Raw genomic sequence first — 6,946 nt, forward strand, 5'->3', positions numbered from 1 at the left:
ATCTCTGACGGCTTCGAAGGTAGTTGGGACATCCAAACCAGGTGCGCTACTGTCGTCATGTTTTTTGTGGCTGAGTTCGACAGAATTGACAGCGGTTATTTCTCTACCCAGTCAAACTAGTCCGGAACCATTCAGGATTTCGAACCGGTTCCGGAATGGATTTGACGGATAGTTGGGATAAGTTGGTTTGGCGGCGATAGTGTTTATCGTATATTAATTCAAATGTTTACACACGTTTTTTACATATTTTTGTTCAATCATGGATGTCTGTTCTCTGTGGTGATAGTGTCAAATCCAGACTGTCAACATATTTCTTTATTTTAAATTTAAATTTTATTTTCACGTTTCCTGAGTTGGAAAAAAAACATTGTTGCAATCACGCAAATCAGCTTTATCGATGTATGTAATAAAACAAGATTTTTTCTCATTTAATGACCCAATTGATTGAGAATACACGCTACAATATAGTCTGTCCGCATGTAAAAGTATTAGTTGGTTTTGCTTGCTGAGTTTGCCAAAAAAGCAGTGTATGCTATACATGTACACTAGAGATGGTCGGGTTCGGGTTTTTGGACCCGAAACCCGGACCCGACCCGAACCCGACGGGTTTCGGGTCGGGTTCGGGTTCTGTAAATTAAAGCTTCTCGGGTTCGGGTCGGGTTCCGGGTGTTCAAATTTGAAATTCTCGGGTTCGGGTCGGGTCCGAGTTTTTGAAATTTTGAACTTTCGGGCTCGGGTCGGGTTCGGGTTTTTCAAATTACAGATTATCGGGGTCGGGTCGGGTTCGGATTTTGAACAAAACAACCCAACCATTTCATGACAGTCTTTTTTGTAGTAATGAATTATACTTCGTGATACGAATGGATGACACATATAACCGTACCAAATGTTAGCACCTCTGAATCGTTAGAATTCGTCGTATTTTCTGGTACTCAAATATTGTATTTTTCATTCTTGCATAAAATTCCGTCTCTTCAGACTCGCAAACTACCTGAATTATTTAATTTTTTAAACGAACATTCATGAGAGAGCATTCAACAATACGTGTTTCGCATCTAAAATCTCTTTGCGATTTATTTTTCATGATAATTAGTAATTAACCGAGTCAACAGGAATTTATCGAAAAATATCTGTTCATTCTTCTATAATGGAATATAAATTTTGACAGGTACTTTAAAACCGATACTTAGGCCGCGGCGACTTTTTCTCTACGTAAGCGGTTTTGTGGAGTACATTCGTACCCTAGAATTAAAAGCGCTCTAATATGTCTAATTTTTATTAAATTTATAATTAAATTGGATAGTCTTATTCTACAATCAATCGTAAAGTAACCTGTTTAAAAATATTCGCGTTTTGACTATTTAATTATGTAATATTTCTTTTTGTATAGAGTAAAATACTTTAAAATACGTCAAAATTCCCTTTTTTCTTCATATTGCTATAACTCCGGTAGTTTCAAATCGATTTTGACCATTTATACGATCTTGTAAAGACTTTTAAATTTCCTTTTGAACAATTTTTTTCAAAAACCGCTCAAAAAGCGTATTTATTCCGATGCTTTTTTGAAAACCAAACGCCAATACAAACGTTAAAAATACAGCAATATGCAGTAACGGAGATGAAACAGGAAGGTGTCGAAGGAACAGGTAGAGACGGTGCATTATACGTGTATATAAGTAAGTATGTTCCAGAGCCTGGGCTGCAAAAGATAACAAATCGAATGATGCGTTTTGCCTGCTATATACAAATCATATTCATGAATGTGTTTTGCCTCTTTAATCCGCAAAAGCAAAAATTACGATACCAATCCAAGCGCATTTTCTAGTTACTTTGGTATAGTGCTTTGTTATATCAAATAAGTTATATTTGAAATAACAGATACTATTATACGGCAGAGTTGGACCTTATACAATTTTACACAAGTTTCTCCCTTTCTATGTGTCGATATTTTGCTTTGAAAAAAAGATAAAATAATTTTTTTAAAATTATGTACACATGACAAAACACTAACGCAAACGGGTTTGGGTGGTACATTTGTACCCCAAACAAACTTCAAGCGAGCACTGTTAAGTTGGTCAAATGAAACAAATAGGTTGTACCTGCTTTAACGGAAGTTTTATAATCAAATTGGTTTATGATAAAGATTGATTGCAATTTAAATAAACTATAACGGAAAATTAAGGATTTGGTGGTACTTTGGTGTCATTATGGAGGCTCAAATTTAAAAAGGGCACATTATTTTTTTAAAGCGGATAATTTAGGCCATATTTATTTTCTAGAGACCTGTCTTTGTTCCATCAGACCTAAACCTAGCTTCACTTCCGCCAGGTTCCGTTGTTCATTACACTCATATGGTGATGGTATAATAGCACTTCTATCAAATCAGTGGTACATATATGAAACAAGCACTTTCTGTCAGATTGTTCCCGGGCTGAGCTGTTTGCATGATCCGGATTCCTTCATGAAAATACATGAATTTCCACGAACTTAAGGAATTGATCGCAGAAATTTTGTGTGTTCTGTTGAAGCAATTAACGGATTTTTAAAAGTTTGGAGTCGTTCCGAGAGCTCCATTGGAGAAGTCGAAGCATCTCTACTGGCGCGCTTACCGTATAATCTGAATCATAAAATAACTTAGATACCCCATCATAGATCGTCCTAACGCTAATGATGGGACATCAAGTACACGTCAAAAAATCTTGATTGATACCCGTCGATACAGGTTTGACCCTACCAACCAGTAACGTGGGTGACGTCATGTAAACTGTCGAATACGAATTGCCAATTGCCATAGCTTAATTTAATACATGTAATAAATTATACGAAACTGCCTTGCAGGAATGGTTTCTGATAAAAAATTAGAAATTTTGGTTAAGGACGACGGACAAGGTTGTTGGAAACTGTGAACAAGCTTTCTGTTTTCCCATGAGTTAGCCGCCGATTTAACTTAATTTCCGGTTAAGATATCGACGATTTATAAGTTTCTCAGAACATTACAAATTCGACGTTCAATAATAATAAATATAGATGCGGATTCTACTCGGCAGTGATTTGTTTTGCCATATGCAGATATAACTCAATGTGTGTGTTGCTACTTCAGATTCGAATGATTCTACTTGATGAGCCTAGGATCCAGATCGGGTGCCTAGAATTAAAAATCTTCGAGATCTTGGGTTGATTATCCGTAGCAAGTTGGATTCGGATCGGGCTTCTCAAATTTTAAACTTTCGGGTTCGGGTTTTCAAATTTTAAAATTCTCGGGTCGGGTCGGGTTCGGGTTTTACAAAATTTTCTTTCTCGGGTACGGGTCGGGTTCGGGTTTTTAAGTTTTAAAATGTTCGGGCTCGGGTCGGGTTCGGGTTTTTCAAATTTTATAATTTCGGGCTCGGGTCGGGTTCGGGTTTCTAAATTTTCATGCTCTCGGGTTCGGGTCGGGTTCGGGTTCGAAAAAATTGAAACCCGACCATCTCTAATGTACACCTCTTTGGTGTTTGTACGAACTTCTGTCATCTAACACAGTGACGCTTCCCGAGCAGAGTCTGACAACAAATTGAAAACTAAACTTGATGTTGTGATGTTCGGCAAATGATTACTCAGGTTGCTGTCGTTTTGGTCGTTTTAACGGTTAAAAGATCAAAATTGAGAGCAGCAAAATTGTCCTATGACATCAAACAGAAAACTAATTCTTCTATCAGTGAGAGTAAATTGAAAGCTCATTGAGATCACAGAGAACAGACGCCCATCTTCAGCATTAAACTTGTGTAAAATCTCTAACGGTTTCGAAGGTAGTTTGGATATCTAAACCAGGTGCGCTACTGTCGTCATGTTTTTTTGTGGCTGAGTTCGACAGAATTGACAGCGGTTATTCCTCTACCCAGTCAAACTAGTCCGGAACCGACTCGGACTTCCAGCATGAATTCCAGCTCAAATGCGTCAACCGATAGAGTCGGAATCGGTTGTTTTCTTTGAGCAAGATTCCATGCTGAATCCATCTAGGATTTCGAACCGGTTCCGGAATGGATTTGACGAATAGTTGGGATAGGTTGGTGTGGCGGCGCTAGGGTTTTTCGTATATTAATTCAAATGTTTACACACGTTTTTTAAATATTTTTGTTCGATCATGGATGTCTGTTCTCTGTGTTGAGATGTTGAAAATTTTTTTGACAACAAAATATGTATTCACTTTGATGTTTTGCCAAAGAAATATAAACATAGAAAATTTTTCTAAGAAACAATGATAGCAAATTAAGATCAAAGTTTGATATCATATTTAAAAAATCTAAAACTGATAGCTCAATAAGATTTCAATTTGATGCTATTATCACAGAGAACAGACGCCCATCTTCAGCATTCAACTTGTGTAAAATCTCTAACGGTTTCGAAGGTAGTTTGGATATCTAAACCAGGTGCTCTACTGTCGTCATGTTTTTTTTGTGGCTGAGTTCGACAGAATTGACAGCGGTTATTCCTCTACCCAGTCAAACTAGTCCGGAACCGACTCGGACTTCCAGCATGAATTCCAGCTCAAATGCGTCAACCGATAGAGTCGGAATCGGTTGTTTTCTTTGAGCAAGATTCCATGCTGAATCCATCTAGGATTTCGAACCGGTTCCGGAATGGATTTGACGAATAGTTGGGATAGGTTGGTGTGGCGGCGCTAGGGTTTTTCGTATATTAATTCAAATGTTTACACACGTTTTTTAAATATTTTTGTTCGATCATGGATGTCTGTTCTCTGTGACCCTACCTTCAAAGTATGTATTATCAAATTGTTGCAATTGTCGAATATAGCTTTCCCATTACAAGTGAATAAACATAGGTAGGTACAAAAACAGTCAGAAACAATCTTGATCTAATGGCGCAAAAGATTAAAGACTATATGAAGAAAACATTTATCTCAATGGAGATTTAATCAATTCTATTTTATTTAGTTAAAAATAAGTTTATTTAGCTTGTCATACCCTTTTTTAATATTTGTTCGTAAAGTTAACCGTTTTATTAAAAAAAAATTAACAGATCGCATGCATTTTCCAGCAATCTTCATAACTATTTTTTGTGTATATTACTACTACATATGCATATGAGGGAATGGCATACCTTCTATAAATATCAATATACTTTGGTCCTTGACCGTGTATTAGTATTTTTAGAGCGCATATGTATACGAGTGAAGGTGTTCTTTACATGTGCATAAGTGTGGGTCATTTTAATACTGATACTCCGATATCTTTGAATTCATAAATACATTCCCAGCTGTGGGTTTGTGTATGTATCTACGGCCTAATCGCAATTTAATTTGTTTTTGTCGTTTTTGTTTTGTTTTTAAATTTAAAAAATGAAATTGTGAAACAAAACGCTCTACTGGGGATGTGATTGTTTCAGTTTCGGTTCTACTTTGAAACTCCTATGCAAAATAAAACGCTGCTGGCCATGCTGAGTATTTTAATATTTTGTTGTTCATCATACCGAAAAGGAAACATAATAACACTCGGAATACCAAGGGGGTAAAAAGTTACGCGGACTACCAAGGGGATCTAAAAAAATGGGAACGCTTACTTTGACCGGTCATATCTCAGCCGTTACATAATCGATTTTAAATCTGTCTTCACCAATAGAAAGATATGTCTTTTGTGAATACGTCAAATTAAAAAACAGAAGAATAGAGTTGTCTACCATAAGTTACAGTAAAAAGAGTATAACAAAGTCAGTGAGAAAAAAAATGGGAACGCTTCTTTGACTTGCCATATCTTAGCTGTTTGCTCACCAATTTTAATTCTTTCTTCACCATTGGATAGGTAAATCTTTTATAAAAACAGTGAACAAAGAATGATGGAAATCAAATTTGTGTATCTGAAGTAATTGTAAAAACAGTAATTGAGAGTCAGTACAGACGAAATGACTTTTTCTGTTCAAACAATCGTATCACGACCGTTTGTCAACCAATTTCAATTTTCCTTACACCAATGCAATCCTTAGAGCTTCTAGACTTGTAATATATGCAATAAATAGTAGATTTTCAAAAATTACTATACTTTTTCGAGTTTTTAGGAGATAGGATTTTTACAATGTACGTGGCATACGGTTGATTGAAATTCTTTGCGACTTGTTAGATTTACGGTTTGAAAATTACCTGTTTACTCAATAGTTCTACATATTATACATGGATATTATTATATCAAAATGATTGCACGAACGTGGAGAAACACATTATTGTATGTAAGTTACTAAATAATAGAGTGTGTTAGGATGATTCAGTAAATACGAAGAAGCTCAGAATTTTAAAATATTCGTCATATAACTTTAAATTTGAAGCGATGACCTATACATTTTAATACACCAGTCGATTGTAATTGATGGCGGCTACAATTTCTGAAAAAAACACATTTTTATATTTTCTCAAAAAATAGCCAAAAGTACGTAGAAGTACAGAAATTCCATTTAGTTGGCAAACAACGTCGAGTTCAAAGTGAAGGCCTATACCTTTTTATATACCAATCGATTATAATTGATTTTGGTTACAATTTCTGGAAGAACGATTTTTATATTTTCTCAAAAATAGACAAAAGTACGTAGAACTACAGTAATTTCATTTAGTTGACAAATAACTTCAAGTATTCAAAGCTATCACCTATGCAATTTATACACCAATCGATTGTAATTGATTTTGACTACAATTTCTGAAAGAACATATTTTCATATTTTCTAAAAAAAATAGCCAAAAATACGTACAAGTACATACATTTCATTTAGTGGGTAAATAACGTCGAATTTTAAGGGATGATTTATACTTTTTTATACACGAATCGATTGTAATTAATGGTGGCTACAATTTCTGAGAGAACACATTTTTATATTTTCTCAAAAAATAGACAAAATACGTAGAAGTACGGAAATTTGATTTAGTTGGCAAGTAAGGTCAAATTCAAAGTGATGACTACACTTTTAT

The sequence above is a fragment of the Topomyia yanbarensis genome, chromosome 3 (genome assembly GCF_030247195.1).
Source record: "Topomyia yanbarensis strain Yona2022 chromosome 3, ASM3024719v1, whole genome shotgun sequence".
Classification (NCBI taxonomy): Eukaryota; Metazoa; Arthropoda; class Insecta; order Diptera; family Culicidae; genus Topomyia; species Topomyia yanbarensis.